At 38.7% G+C, this 17,277-nt stretch overlaps 1 protein-coding gene across 1 annotated transcript in view; it reads right to left on the bottom strand.

The window, feature by feature from the left end:
* The window catches only part of ADGRV1 (adhesion G protein-coupled receptor V1), a 549,981-nt gene that overhangs the window by 24,301 nt on the left and 508,403 nt on the right, over positions 1–17,277 (bottom strand). The window lies entirely within an intron of this gene.

Consider the following 17,277-nt stretch of genomic DNA (forward strand, 5'->3'; position numbering starts at 1 on the left):
ACACCCGTCAAAATCAATAAGAATAGGCCCACACCCCGTCACCTAATAGTAAAATTTACAAGTCTTAGTGACAAAGAGAAAATCCTGAAAGCAGCCCGGGAAAAGAAGTCTGTAACATACAATGGTAAAAATATTAGATTGGCAGCTGACTTATCCACAGAGACCTGGCAGGCCAGAAAGAGCTGGCATGATATTTTCAGAGCACTAAATGAGAAAAACATGCAGCCAAGAATACTATATCCAGCTAGGCTATCATTGAAAATAGAAGGAGAGATTAAAAGCTTCCAGGACAAACAAAAACTGAAAGAAATTGCAAACACCAAACCAGCTCTACAGGAAATATTGAAAGGGGTCCTCTAAGCAAAGAGAGAGCCTACAAGTGTTAGATCAGAAAGGAACAGAGACCATATACAGTAACAGTCACCTTACAGGCAATACAATGGCACTAAATTCATATCTCTCAATAGTTACCCTGAATGTTAATGGGCTAAATGCCCCAATCAAAAGACACAGGGTATCAGAATGGATAAAAAAACAAAACCCATCTATATGTTGCCTCCAAGAAACTCATTTTAAGCCTGAAGACAACTCCAGATTTAAAGTGAGGGGGTGGAAAAGAATTTACCATGCTAATGGACATCAGAAGAAAGCAGGAGTGGCAATCATTATATCAGATCAACTAGATTTTAAGCCAAAGGCTATAATAAGAGATGAGGAAGGACACTATGTCATACTCAAAGGATCTGTCCAACAAGAAGATCTAACAATTTTAAATATCTATGCCCCCAGCGTGGGAGCAGCCAACTATATAAACCAATTAATAACAAAATCAAAGAAACACATCAACAATAATACAATAATAGTAGGGGACTTTAACACTCCCCTCACCGAAATGGACAGATCATCCAAGCAAAAGATCAACAAGGAAATAAAGGCCTTAAAGGACACACTGGACCAGATGGACATCCCAGATATATTCAGAACATTTCATCCCAAAGCAACAGAATACACATTCTTCTCTAGTGCACATGGAACATTCTCCAGAATAGATCACATCCTTGGTCCTAAATCAGGACCAAATGATTGAGATCATTCCCTGAATATTTTCAGACCACAATGCTCTGAAGCTAGAACTCAACCACAAGAGGAAGTTTGGAAAGAACCCAAATACATGGAGACTAAAGAGCATCCTTCTAAAGAACGAATGGGTCAACCGGGAAATTAAAGAAGAATTGAAAAAAATCATGGAAACAAATGATAATGAAAATACAACGGTTCAAAATCTGTGGGACACAACAAAGTCCCTGAGAGGAAAATATATAGTGGTACAAGCCTTTATCAAGAAACAAGAAAGGTCTCAGGTACACAACCTAACCCTACACCTAAAGGAGCTGGAGAAAGAACAAGAAAGAAACCCTAAGCCCAGCAGGAGAAGAGAAATCATAAAGATCAGAGCAGAAATCAATGAAATAGAAACCAAAAAAACAATAGAACAAATCAACGAAACTAGGAGCTGGTTCTTTGAAAGAATTAATAAAATGGATAAACCCCTGGCCAGACTTATCAAAAAGAAAAGAGAAAGGACCCAAATAAATAAAATCATGAATGAAAGAGGAGAGATCACAACTAACACCAAATAAATACAAACTATTATAAGAACATACTATGAGCAACTGTACGCCAACAAATTTGACAATCTGGAAGAAATGGATGCATTCCTAGGAACATATAAACTACCACAACTGAACCAGGAAGAAATAGAAAACCTGAACAGACCCATAACCAGTAGGGAGATGGAAACAGTCATTAAAAATCTCCAAACAAACAAAAGCCCAGGGCCAGACGGCTTCCCGGGGAATTCTACCAAACATTTAAAAAAGAACTAATTCCTATTCTCCTGAAACTGTTCCAAAAAATAGAAATGGAAGGAAAACTTCCAAACTCATTTTATGAGGCCAACATCACCTTGATCCCAAAACCAGACAAGGATCCATCAAAAAAGAGAGCTATAGACCAATATCCTTGATGAACACAGATGCGAAAATTCTCACCAAAATACTAGCCAATAGGATTCAACAGTATATTAAAAGGATTATTCACCACGACCAAGTGGGATTTATTCCAGGGCTGCAAGGTTGGTTCAACATCCGCAAATCAGTCGATGTGATACAACACATCAATAAAAGAAAGAACAAGAACCGTATGATACTCTCAATAGATGCTGAAAAAGCATTTGACAAAGTACAGCATCCCTTCCTGATCAAAACTCTTCAAAGTGCAGGGATAGAGGGCACATACCTCAATACCATCAAAGCCATCTATGAAAGACCCACCGCAAATATCATTCTCAATGGAGAAAAAATGAAAGCTTTTCCACTAAGGTCAGGAACACGGCAGGGATGTCCATTATCACCACTGCTATTCAACATAGTACTAGAAGTCCTCGCCTCAGCAATCAGACAACAAAAGGAAATTAAAGGCATCCAAATCGGCAAAGAAGAAGTCAAATTATCACTCTTCGCAGATGATATGATACTCTATGTGGAAAACCCAAAAGACTCCACTCCAAAACTGCTAGAACTTGTACAGGAATTCAGTAAAGTGTCAGGATATAAAATCAATGCACAGAAATCAGTTGCATTTCTCTACACCAACAATAAGACAAAAGAAAGAGAAATTAAGAAGTCAATTCCATTTACAATTGCACCCAAAACAATAAGATACCTAGGAATAAACCTAACCAAAGAGGCACAGAATCTATACTCAGAAAGCTATAAAATACTCATGAAATAAATTGAGGAAGACACAAAGAAATGGAAAAATGTTCCATGCTCCTGGATTGGAAGAATAAATATTGTGAAAATGTCTATGCTACCTAAAGCAATCTACACATTTAATGCAATTCGTACAAAGTACCATCCATCTTTTTCAAAGAAATGGAACAAATAATTCTAAAATTTATATGGAACCAGAAAAGACCTCGAATAGCCAAAGGGATATTGAAAAAGAAAGCCAAAATTGGTGGCATCACAATTCCGGACTTCAAGCTCTATTACAAAGCTGTCATCATCAAGACAGCATGGTACTGGCACAAAAACAGACACATAGATCAATGGAACAGAATAGAGAGCCCAGAAATAGACCCTCAACTCTATGGTCAACTAATCTTCGACAAAGCAGGAAAGAATGTCCAATGGAAAAAAGACAGCCTCTTCAATAAGTGGTGTTGGGAAAATTGGACAGCCATGTGCAGAAAAATGAAATTGGACCATTTCCTTACACCACACACAAAAATAGACTCCAAATGGATGAAGGACCTCAATGTGAGAAAGGAATCCATCAAAATCCTTGAGGAGAACATAGGCAGCAACCTCTTCGACCTCAGCTGCAACAACATCTTCCTAGGAACATCGCCAAAGGCAAGGGAAGCAAAGGCAAAAATGAACTATTGGGATTTCATCAAGATCAAAAGCTTTTGCACAGCCAAGGAAACAGTTACCAAAATCAAAAGACAACTGACAGAATGGGAGAAGATATTTGCAAACGACATATCAGATAAAGGACTAGTGTCCAAAATCTATAAAGAACTTAGCAAACTCATCACCCAAAGAACAAATAACCCAATCAAGAAATGGGCAGAGGACATGAACAGATATTTCTGCAAAGAAGACATCGAGATGGCCAACAGACACATGAAAAAGTGCTCCATATCACTCGGCATCAGGGAAATACAAATCAAAACCACAATGAGATATCACCTCACACCATTCAGAATGGCTAAAATCAACAAGTCAGGAAATGACAGATGCTGGCGAGGATGTGGAGAAAGGGGAACCCTCCTACACTGTTGGTGGGAATGCCAGCTGGTGCAACCACTCTGGAAAACAGCATGGAAGTTCCTCAAAATGTTGAAAATAGAACTGCCCTATGACCCAGCAATTGCACTACTGGGTATTTACCCTAAAGATACAAACGTAGTGATCCGAAGGGGCACGTGCACCCGAATGTTTATAGCAGCAATGTCCACAATAGCCAAACTATGGGAAGAACCTAGATGTCCATCAACAGATGAATGGATAAAGAAGATGTGGTACATATACACAATGGAATACTATGCAGCCATCAAAAGAAATGAAATCTTGCCATTTGCGACAACATGGATGGAACTAGAGCGTATCATGCCCAGTGAAATAAGTCAAGCGGAGAAAGACAACTATCATATGATCTCCCTGATATGAGGAAGTGGTGATGCAACATGGGGGCTTAAGTGGGTAGGAGAAGAATAAATGAAACAAGATGGGATTGGGAGGGAGACAAACCATAAGTGACTCTTAATCTCACAAAACAAACTGACGGTTGCTGGGGGGAGGGGTGTTGGGAGAAGGGGGATGGGGTTATGGACATTGGGGAGGGTATGTGCTTTGGTGAGTGCTGTGAAGTATGTAAACCTGGCGATTCACAGACCTGTACCCCTAGGGATAAAAATATATGTTTATAAAAAATTTTAAAAAAAACAGCTTTGAAACAAAAAAGATATTAAAATAATAGGGATAGTATTTTTGGAGTCATAGGGAAAATGCACAATTTCAAAATTTCCAGATAAATGTTAATTCTGTTATAAAAAGCAGTTAATAGGCAATGGAATCATACAAACAGCCCAAACAAAACCACCTACCTTTCATATAGTCTAAGAAAGTGCACAAAAGCAGGGCACCTGGGTGGCTTAGTGTGTTAAAGCCTCTGCCTTCGTTAGACTCAGGTCATGATTTCAGGGTCCAGGGATCAGCCCTCATCCAGCTCTCTGCTCAGGAGGGAGCCTGCTTCCCCCTCTCCCTCTGTCTGCCTCTCTGCCTACTTGTGATGTCTGTCTATCAAATAAATAAGATCTTTACAAAAAAAAAAAAAAAAAGAAAGAAAGTGCACAAAACAATGGAGGATAAGTGAAATAGAGAAATGAAGTCTTCATTAAAAATTCCATTTCTTTTTCAGCTCAAAAAAATCACAAATTTGGAATGAAAAAAGGCTATCTTTTTTATGCTGTACCATTTTGCTGTACCGTCTTAGAAAGCAAGAAACCATGTCCAGTTCATTGTTATACTTTTAAATTTGTAATGTGGACCCCAGCACACAAGAGGAGCTTAAGAAGTGTTTGTGGGGGCACCTGGGTGGCTCAGTGGGTTAGGCTGCTGCCTTCGGCTCAGGTCGTGATCTCAGGGTCCTGGGATCGAGTCCCGCATCGGGCTCTCTGCTCAGCGGGGAGCCTGCTTCCCTCTCTCTCTCTACCTGCCTCTCCATCTACTTGTGATTTCTCTCTGTCAAATAAATAAATAAAATCTTTAAAAAAAAAAAAAAAGAAGTGTTTGTGAAATACGAGATTAAAGTTTTTACATTTCAACAGTGGAAGAGAGTTGGATGGGGGTTAGGGACAGATGTGGGTCTGAGGCATGTGTTGCTTTTAGCCCTCTATTTCTGTCACCATAGTTAGTTAGGTAGTCTAGTAGTTGCTCAATAAAATTTTGTTTTGGTTTGGTCTTTCCATTTCACATGTTCCACTGCCAAGACTCTCTCATGGGAGAACCAAGCATCCACTTCTGGCTCGTCTCCGTTTTTCTTGGTTGGTGCCCCTCTGGTGGTAGGCTTGTTTGGCGCTGACCCTTCAGGTGACTTCCCGGCTGTCATCTGGCTTCTCTGCTGGAGGTGGGTTTATGTACTGCTGCTTCCACTTCTTGTGGCTCCTTCTCAAAAGAGCTTCACAGGTTTCTGCTTTTACTTTTCCCTTGGCAGACAACCCTGAGAAGTCTCCATGATCTCTTGTTTCTGGCTTCGCATGCTCTTGGGCTGCTGACCTACTGCTGTTTTGTATCACCAATGACTTATCAGCAAAGAGGATGGATCTCATGCCAATGACAAAACTGAAAAGGTAAATCCAGTGTTTGTGCATTTGCACATTCTCTTCAGGTGTGAGGTAAGTAGGAATTTTATCATTCTTTGCTTCTTAACTCTTCTTAGCTTTCAGTTTTAGTTGCTTTTGTTGATGTTCTTATTTATTTATTTATTTTTAAAGATTTTATTTATTTATTTGATAGACAGAGATTACAAGGAGTCAGAGAGGCAGGCAGGGAGAGAGGAGGAAGCAGGCTCCCCTCTGAGCAGAGAGCCTGATGCGGGGCTTGATCCCAGGACCCTGAGTCTATGACCTGAGCCGAAGTCAGAGACTTTAACCCACTGAGCCACCCAGGCACCCCTGATGTTCTTATTTATAATAAGAATCCACAATCTAATGTGTGTATTAAATATACGAGAGAGAGGAAACAAGAGAGTTTATCTTGATAGCTGTTGGTTAGTCAGCACAATTGAAATAGTTAGAAATCTATTTATTGCCCGAATATGGTTTTTTTTTTTTTAACAAATTATTTGGCTAGGATAGGCAACTACATAGTGTTCACCATGGTTATGTCAAGTTCTTCTAAAAATTCTTACTATTTTAAGGGTCACTATTCAGAATTACTAGAGTCAATAGAGTTTCGTTGGCTTAGTGTGCTGACTTCACACACATCTAGGACTAAAATAATGGGCTAGGAGGCCTTTACTTTTAAGATTTGGGCTTAGAAAGATGTTTGTTCTAAATTTTGTAATCACTAGAAATGACAATTTTGTTTTTTCTCATCCATATCTGAATATAGAGAAGATTTTTTTTTTCATACAAAATTTCTATTGCAATTTAAGGGCATGTTTTCCTGCATGTCACTTATGGACACAAGAAACATTTGGTCAGTCTTCTTTGTGATAAATATTCTTGAAACAAACAACAATTATTAGGTCATGAGTCAGCAGTCTCATCTCCAGATATGACCCCTGTTTCTTTAATCTTCTCTCTTGAACATTCTGTAGAGGTCTTACAGAGAAAGGTTCATCTCTGAGACTCTCATTTTTCATCATGCTTCCAAGGATGGAACACTAATCAGTCATGATATTACTTATCAGTAGCCAGACTATTTCTGCCAAGACAGAAGGAACTGAAAATTACATTGTGTATATGTATTTTTTTAATGTTATAAGAACATAAATCCCTGACCCCACCAACCCCCTGCTTTGAGATCCCCTAGATTAGAAAAATTTCTGAAGTATAAATTGAATTGGGTGGTAGAATTGAGGGACAGAAGAGGGTGGAGGTGGTCATAATAGCAGTGAGATGGAACTAAGTAGGAGAGGTTTGGAATCTGAGAATATTTTTTTCTGGTTTTAATAAGAAATGGTGAAGGGAATCAAGTTGGAATAAGCTTCGAATGTGAAACATATTTTTTAAATTAAAATTATAAAAATACCAAACTGTATCATGATTATTAACTTAAATCTTGTTATATCTTAAGTACTTCTTAAAAACATGATTTGAAACCATGTTTGGTTTATTCCGAGAAACCTCTGCCACAGGCACTGGAAATACCCCAAATTTGTACACTGAACTAGTATTAATAATAGTAGTAACAACAACAGTAACAAAATGGTTAAATTGTCTTCATGTTCTCTGGTTGGTTTTTCCATCCAGAAAAGATTATTCGAAAGTTTGCTTTTAGTTTTGTCTAACAATAAAAAGTTTACAAGGTGTCCAGCAAACTATGGTCATGAGACAAACTGGCCCACTGCTGATATGGATACGTGTTTTTATCAAATCACCATGATACATGTTTGCAATATCTTACATTTTACCTGTCAATTATATCTCAAAAAAGCTGGAAAAAACCCCATACAACAAAAAGAACCAAACTACTGATCTACATAACATCGCTGAATCCCAAAACCAATATGCTGGATAAGAAACACCAGACACAAAAGAGCACTTACTGTATGAATCTATTGACACAAAATTCTAGAACACACAAATTCATATACAGAGACAATAAAACAGACCAGTGGTTGCCCAGTTCTGGGAGCCGAAGGAGAGATGTTCTACAGGGGAGTCTGAGAATCTTTTGGGGTGATGGAAATTATTGTGGTTTCATAGGTGTATAAACATTTTTTTTCAAAGATTTTATTTATTTACTGGAGAGACACACAGAGAAAGCATGAGCAAAGAGAGGGAGAAGCAATCTCCTTGCTGAGCAGGGAGCCCAATGCGGGGCTCGATCCCAGGACCCTGAGATCACAACTTGAGCTGAAGGCAGACACTTAACTGATTGAGCCACCCAGGTAACACAACCACCTTGTTTTTTAAAAGGTTGAGGACAAACCAGAGTTTTGAATTTGTTGTTTTAATACATTGGACACTAATCTTCTAAACCAAGGGTCAGCAAACTTTTTCTGAAAAGAGCCACATCGTAAATATTTTAGACTTAGAAGAACACAATGGTCTTTGTTGAACTATCCTGAAATTTCAATTTCATACAATTTTCACATGTCACAAAATATTATTCTCTTATTTTCCCCCAATATTTGTAAACGCAAAAACCATTCTCACCTCTGCTAGTACATTTAACCATAGTTCCTGTCAACATCCTTTAAGATGCCTTTTTGAAAACCATGCCTTAAAAATCTAGCATTCTGTGATCTGTTAATCACTCTACAGATGAAGCTCAGTTGTTTGGACAGTGGTAAGTGACCAAAGAATAGTGTTGATGCTGATCAAAAGGAGAAAACTGGATGACCACGTCTCAATAAAAATAGGAGAAGGAATCACTTTCCTGTGGAAATGAAATTAAAGATGATACATAAAGAAGTGAAAACATGTAAGGTTATTTTAAGTACTAGTCTGGAGACCAGGAGAGAAGGGAAGGTTAGAGGCTAAGTGTAGAAATGGCTATGCAGTGGTAAAAACAGAAGCCACATGCTTACATAATTATTTTAAGGAAGACACGATGAAGAGAAAAAGTCTGAGTGCTCAGGATTAAAAACAGCTGGAGGACATGAACAGGAAGAGGAACCAGTGGAATAAACAAGGAACAACTGACCGGTCAGGCAGGCAGAGAGGGGGGACCGCCACCACTACACTAACTATACCAAGGGAACCCAAAGAAGATTCCATTCCAGAAGAATGAGGTAGTCCACATGGTCAAAAACACAATGACAAAATCTGAGAGTAGTGAGAATAGACTGAAATATATAATACACAGCGCTGTTCAGAAAAAGGTACCCTGGGGTGAGGGAATCACTTGATTCATGATGCAAACTGAATCAGGCGTTCCATGTGAAGATACTGAATGCATGTTAAATACCTGACATTTTCTACAGTGATGGATTAATGTGTGTGTGACTTCCTGTCAACATCTTCATCCACAGCAAGATCCCTTCTGGTGATGCCCCATTTTTGTGTTCCTGACTTATTCCCATCCCACAAGTCGCTGAGAGCAGACAGTCAGTAACTGTCTGCTGGGCTTCTAAATCTTTTATATTATCTTTTTATTTTCATTTTTACTTTTGCTACAAAAGCCTTTTTTCTGTAACTGCATCTTTTATATTATCTTTTTATTTTTATTTTTGCTACAAAAATCTTTTTTCCATTTGTTCCGCAGCTTGGGCTAGGGTTCTGGGCATTTAAAAAGCTGCCTAGTAGCAATGTCCACAATAGCCAAACTATGGAAAGAACCTAGATATCCATCAACAGTTGAATGGATAAAGAAGATGTGGTATACATACACAATGGAATACTATGCAGCCATCAAAAGAAATGAAATCTTGCTATTTGTGACGATGTGGATGGAACTAGAGGGTATTATGCTTAGCAAAATAAGTCAATCGGAGAAAGACAACTATCATATGATCTTCCTGATATGAGGAAGTGAAGATGCAACGTGGGGAGTTTGGGGAGTAGGAAAAGAATAAATGAAACAAGATGGGATCGGGAGGGAGACAAACCATAAGAGACTCTTACTGTCACAAAACAAACTGAGGGTGACCGGGGAGGAGGGGGTTAGGGAGAGGGTGGTAGGGTTATGGACATTGGGGAGGGTATGTGCTATGGTGAGTGCTGTGAAGTGTGTAAACTTGGCGATTCACAGACCTGTACCCCTGGGGCTAATAATACATTATATGTTTATAAAAAAATTTTAAAATTTAAAAATAAATAAATAAATAAGGCTGCCTAGTGGCTGCAGGGAGAGGCTCGGGTTGAAGCCCAGGCATTGGGGGTGGTGAGTGGGGTCCTTCAAAGGTGGCTGGGCTCCAGAGGCTCTCGTTGTTACATCAGTGGGTTAAAGCCTCTGCCTTTAGCTCAGGTCATGGTCCCAGGATCTTGAGATCAAGCCCCACATCAGGTTCTCTGCTCAGCGGGGAGCCTGCTTCCTCCTGTCTCTGCCTGCCTCTCTGCCTACTTGTAATCTCTGGCAAATAAATAAATACATCTTTTTTTTTTTTTTTAAAGGAGAAAGAAACACTCTAGTAAACTTTCAAGAAATTCTTCATCACAGCGTGGTTAATCAAACATCAAAGATGATCTAAATGGCCTTGTTTTAGAAACATACTCAGGTGAGTCAATTTCAAAATAATGACATAGTTTGTGAAGACTTCTATAAAAATGTGGAACTCAAAATCCTATGTTTTGCTTTCCTGAAACACACAGGTATAAATCATGCCCTAAGGAGGTAGGAATAGGTTTCTCATTATAATTGGCAAAACTGGCAAACTCTGGGATATCTCACCAACATATAAAAATTCTTTGGGGTGTCACACTTCTGGAAATCTTTGTATTTATAGATTTAAGATTACAGAGCATCTAAGCAGAAATCAATAATAGTTCCAGATATTAAGAACCAGAATATATATTGTCAAATTTTCTCTTATTATTTTCAAATATTCTTTTCTGCTGATTAATGAGCTACTTAGTAGGGACAAATCATGTAATATCTTTTTGTTAGTCAATTGTTTTTTGTTTTAAAGTAGGCTCCATGCGAGCCCAATGTGGGGCTTCTTGAAATCACAACCCTGAGATCAAGACCGGAGGTGAGATCAAGAGTCAAAAGCTTAACTAACTGAACCACTTAGGTGCCCCTCTGTTGTAATTTATTTTCTTTCTTTCTTTCTTTCTTTCTTTCTTTCTTTCTTTCTTTCTTCCTTCCTTCCTTCCTTCCTTCCTTCCTTCCTTTCTTTTAAAGATTATTTATTTATTTATTTTGACAGAGAGAGAAATCACAAGTAGGCAGAAGTAGGCAGAGAGGCAGGCAGATAGAGAGGGAGAAGCAGGCTCCCTGCTAGGCAGAGAGCCTGATTGGGGCTCAATCCCAGGACCCTGGGATCATGACCTGAGCCGAAGGCAGAGGCTTAACCCCTGAGCCACCCAAACGCCCCTGTTGTAATTTTCTAATCAGAGAAACAAGGACACTAAAATTTCTCTGGGAATGTTCCCTGAAATACTTAATCTACTAACAAAACTCTAAAAAAAGAAATCTAAGGATATTTTAATTTTAAAAGGCAAAAATACAAAAGGAGCCCTATTCATTGTTAATATTTATTGCAGAGGAGAAAAAAAAAAGAAAGAAAAAATCACAGTAACCAAAAAACCTCCAAAATTTACACCAAATCTTAGAATTACACCAAATTTCATAAATAACCACTTTATCTTGTATATGAACCTTCTTAAAACTACAGTTTATAGAGAGGGTTTATTTTCTCCAACCCGTTAATTATGTAAGGGCACGTTTTCATATGTAAGCACTTTTTTGGAAAAAGAGCTGAACATTGGATTTGTAGTTGGGCAATTGCTAGGGTAACCTCAGATCTTGGTTTGCTGGGACAATGCCGGTTTGCTTGGGATTCTTGGTTTAGCCTGTTGTTTCAGCATTTTTATTAACATCACCCTCTTTCACTCCAGTGTCAATAACTGTGCATTACAAGGCAGTTTAGTAGGGTTCCCTAGGGCTCAGCCCAGCCCAGTATTGTGAAAGCTATCCTGTGTGACACAGAAGAGCTATTGGGTATACCCTAACAAAAACCCAGATTCCAACCAGCCTTCTTGAAATGAAGATAGTCTATGATTTAAACTCTCTGTTGAACATCTTTGGTTCATTTGCTGAGTTAATATGGAAGAAGTGAGTGGTCACCTAGCAGGGCCCTGTGGGTTTCCGTGGAGGCGGTGAACACTGGCTCAGTACTTTCTCCATGAGTACTTCATATCCACTCATATGGTTCAATGCTTGGAGCTCCCTGCATCTCAGATGACTGCCTTAGGAGAAAATAAGTCAAGTGGAAGATGGTTCCAGTGACTGGCCTTATTGAAAGCTGGGGATGCTCTTCCAAACTTTTTATCTTTCTTCAATACAATAACATTGTATAGCAAGCTTTTTCGACTGTCTAATGCATGGGGGAATTCTGTGATTCCTATAAATCATGCAAAAGATGTAGTACCTTCTTCAAAAAACTTAGACTCGAGTTTAAAATATGAGGTGTGTAAATAAAATTAAGTCCCGTGTCCTAAAATGCTTGCCACCATGAAGGTCTACACTCTCCAACTGCTTTCTCAACAGAATTTTTCAACTTCGCAATACTGGCTAAGTTTCATATCTGGGCATGTATTAACTCTCTTGTGAGGAAACTCAAAGGGAAAAAATATTTTGCTTCATATTTGTCCCATAGCCAATTCTTCAGAACACAAATTTTACACATATTATACTAGTAATGAAAGATAAATTTTCTAGTAGTGCTTCTTTTGATTACCATGACCTCAAGTCAATAAATTATTTTCCTTTTACTTTTTATTTTTTTTTATTTTTTATTTTTTTAAAGATTTTATTTATTTATTTGAGAGAGAGAGACAGTGAGAGAGAGCACGAGCGAGGAGAAGGTCAGAGAGCGAAGCAGACTCCCCATGGAGCTGGGAGCCCGATGTGGGACTCGATCCTGGGACTCCAGGTTCACGCCCTGAGCCGAAGGCAGTCGTCCAACCAACTGAGCCACCCAGGCGTCCCCCTTTTACTTTTTAGAAAAGAACATTTTAGGGGCACCTGGGTGTCTCAGTGGGTTAAAGCCTCTGCCTTTGGTTCAGGTCATGATCCCAGGGTCCTAGACGGCTCTCTGATTGGCAGGGAGCCTGCTTCCTCCTCACTCTGCCTGCTTCTCTGCCTACTTGTGATCTCTGTCAAATAAATATATAAAATCTTAAAAAAAAAATAAGAACATTTTAAATAGAGTATTTCTTTTTCTTAGACCAAAACAAACACAAAAATTAGCAAACAGGTATTATATATTCTTTTATATTTGGAGTCCCAAGGGTATTTGTTGTCTTCTACTCTTGAAGAAAGTAGAGTGGCTCAATTCTTATAATTGACAATTTAACAACAACAAAAAAAATCTAAACATGGATTTTGGTATATTCCTAAATCTAATTTTCTTTACTAAATATGAGCAGTCTCTTCTAGGGATTTAGGAGAACCTGGGTGGCTCAAGTGATTAAGCCTCTGACTCCTGATCTCTGTTCAGGTTGTAATCTCAGGGTTGTAGGATGAGGCTCCATGCTCAGCAGAGAGCAGATTCTCTCTCTCCCCCTCTCTCTACCTCTTCCCCCACACATATGCCCCTGTGAGCATGAGCACTCTCTCACTCTCAAATAAATAAATAGAATCCCCCCTTTTTAAAAAGATTTTACTTATTTACTTGAGAGAAAGACACACACAGCAAGAGAGGGAATACAAGCACGGGAGGAGTCGTAGAGGGAGAAACAGCTTTCCTGGTGAGCAGGGAGCTTGATGCAGGGCTCAGTCCCAGGACCCTGGGATCATGACCCAAGCTGAAGGCAGATGCTTAATGACTGAGCCACCCAGGGGCCCCTAAATAAATACAATCTTAGAAAAGAAAAGAAAGGAAAAGAGAAAAGAAAAGAAAAGAAAAGAATGGGGTTTAAGTCATATATCTTGGAATTGAATCTCCAATAAGTAACAATAATATAATTATATACTAATTAGTATAACACGTAGTTGCGCTACTTGTTAAGTACTGTTACATTGAGCTACACTTTATTTATATGAACCTTGGTTTTTCATCTGTAAAATGGGAATATCAATATCAGTTACCTCGAGGATTATTATGAATCTCAAATAAAATAAATATAAAAAATATATTTTTAAGCTGTAAATCTGCTTTTAAAGATAAGGTGATACTGTTTTTATTGCCAAAAGGATTTTCCCAAAGTTAGTCCCATCCTTAACCTGGTTGATTTATTTCTTTGTATAGTACATTCCTACCTTCTAAGGTGGCCCACCACAAGGTCGTATTCAGAGAAATAATGTAGCATTGTAAGGCCAGGGAGGATCTTCATGGTTGAATATCTTACATAGCTAAGAAACACTTTTTTCCCAGAACTGGTAAAGAATACAAACCAAGGTGCTGTTCTGCCTTACATGTGATTATAAACACAATTCTTAACTATCTTTCTTAAGGCATGGGTATCAATTTCTTCACTGTTATGACCTATTTCTTTATTGAATCATTTCACAAAATGGGAAGGGGGGAGGTGTTAATGCTTCAGTGGTTCCCAAAACCTTCAGGGTAGAGCATATGATTTCGTAACTCGGCTGCTAAAGCCTTCTGTTCTGAGCCTTGCCTGTCACCACTCCCTGCCTGAGACTCCACACTCCAGTTATACTGAACTTGAACTTTCAGTTCCTCCAAATGTGCTGTGCTTTCTCTCAGGTTTGCCTTCTTTTTCCCTCTGCTGCTCTTCTCGTTTGCCTGGCTAGCTCTCCTCATCAGTGAAGTACCGGCTCCCTCCAGGACACCGAGCTTCTTCTTTGATCGTCCCACCAGTCCATTGGGTCACCCAACACTATCCCTGCACTTTGCGCAACTGCTTTATGGCACTTGTTACGCTCTGTCCTGCTGGTTTTCCAGCTGGTTTCCTACGTCACACTGTAGCCTGTAAACTTTCGAAAGCAAGACAATGGGATTTCTTCACTGCCATGAGCCCGGTTCATCACCCTACAAAGGGCAAGTTCTTCCTAAATATATGTTGAGTGGATAAGGGAACATATGAAGTCCAAAAAACCCTGGGGCCTAGAAAAATAAGGATACCTTTATGAACAGCTTCTACACTTTAAGAGCTTACTCTTATCTAAGGAATGGGTAAAATTGTACCATCTATGCCATTTCCTCAACACGGAGATTCTGGGAGACTTACATTGGGGTGCTCTCTTCGGCAGCTGCTCCCTGACTCATCCCATGTAATTAAGTGTATGAGGGTATGTAATCACAAATTTTTATCACTAAGTTGGAACAACCACCACCGATAATGGAAGGGGATAAAAGACATGTTATGGGAAAGACAATAGAAGCTGAATACTATATGTGTGTTTAAAGCTTTTAGAAGTATATGAACAAGCCATGACACATTTTAATATTTTATTGGTTTAAAAATAGTTTTAATTTAAGCATATTAGTCAATACCTATATCTAAAAAGAAAATTTGCTAAAATTAAGGAACTAAACCCTAAACCTTAAATTTTGGTTTCCTTTATGTAGTTTTGCACATAGTGGTTTGTACTTTCCCTTTAAGTTTTACCACCCTTAAAAGAGAATGCATATTTTACAACATCATTCTAACCAATTATAATTTTTTCTAACTAATTATAATTTTTGTAATAAATAAAAATGTAGGATTTATAAGATAAAGAAACAACATCGTATATTTTCTGAAAAAAGATCTTAAAATATAAGGAAACATTCTAGATTTGTACAAGAGAATGTTTGTACAGTTAAGAAAAACAATCTAGTAATATTAATTGACATGTTCTTGGCGGAAAACAGTGAACCTGTATATTCTCCACATGGCAAAAGGATGATTGTGATCCTTTATATGATTTATCAATAGCTACAAAGTCTGGACCCAGAAACGGCAGGTCACTCCTTTCAGATACATTCGGTAGGCTACAGCAGTTTCTGTATGCTTGCCTACTTTTTATCCTGAATAATTATGGGCCCTTATATCTATAGTTTATATATTGAGTCCTCTTTCCTACATATTTTATGTCTATGTATGAAATTAGTAGGCTTGAGATATTGGTAGTTGGATCTTCTTCATTTTATTAAATCTTTAATATACAAAGTTGAAGTTGGTGGCACAGTGAGCATTTACCTTTCTTTTTTCATAGTTGCTACATTTTAGGAAAGGGCACCCTTTCTGTCCTACAGGCAGAATAACTGCCTGTGATATTGTGATTTATAATAAGACATACAGATTTGGTTTTCCATTTAGTTTCTGACAGTAAACTCCTAAAACCCCTGGAATTCCCTTTAGTGAAGAGAGCAAGAAAGGTGTCTTTTGTTATGTTAATGATGCAACCTTGGGAAACTACTTCAGGATGGGGACCAGCTGCCAGTGGATCCAACCATGTGATTACACAGTTGAACTTTCAGTTTCAGAATTTCCAGTCTAACCCCTGACCTCTGGGGCATGTGAGAGGCCAAAAGTTGAAGTAATCTCCAATAGCCAATGATTTAATCAATCACGTGTATGCAATGAAGCCGTCATAAAAACTCTGAAAGGATAAGGTTTGGAGAGTTTCTAAATTGCTGGACACATGGATATTTGGGGAGAGTGGAGTGCCTGGAGAGAGCACGAAGCTCTGTGTCCTCTCCCCTGCCCTTCCCAGTGCATCTGGTCTGTCTGTCTAAGCATAATAAACCAGTCATCTAGTAAGTCAATGTTTTTCTGAGTTCTGTGAGTTGCTCTAGCAAATTAACTGAATCTAAGGAAGAGGTCTCGGGAATCTGATACACAGCCAGTTGCTCACAATACAGGTCATCACCTGGGCTTAGGACTAATGTGGGCATTGGTTCTGTTGGGGGAGGGGCGCAATCTTGTAGGACTGAACCTTTAACTTGTGGAATCTGATATTATCTCCAGCAGATAGTGCTAGAATTGAGCTCAATGGCAAGGCCCCCAGCTGGTGTCCTGAGAACTGCTTGTTGGTGGTATGGGAAACCCCGCTATATATACACACGTTGGAATCTGGCCTCAGAATACCATTTACTGCTGAACTGACAGTAAGTATGTATCTTTAATAAGGTGTATGATGGGGTTAACAAAAAGCTGATGAAATAAGTACTATATTAAAAGCATAATTCATTTCGAGGTGCCTGGCTGACTCCGTTGGTGGAAGATGCAACTTTTGATCTTGGGACATGAGTTCAAACCCCTCTTGGGCATAGAGGTTGCTTAAAAAAAAAATAATAAACATACTCATTTATTGTAGTAGCAAGTCAGAAAAAGTTAGTGGGATTCATAGAAATAGAAGATGCAAAAATCAGCACAAAAAAGGGGAAAGGTAATCTTTTTACCCAAAAAATCAGTTTTTCAAA

Source organism: Neovison vison, chromosome 1, assembly GCF_020171115.1.
Source record: "Neovison vison isolate M4711 chromosome 1, ASM_NN_V1, whole genome shotgun sequence".
Lineage (NCBI taxonomy): Eukaryota > Metazoa > Chordata > Mammalia > Carnivora > Mustelidae > Neogale > Neogale vison.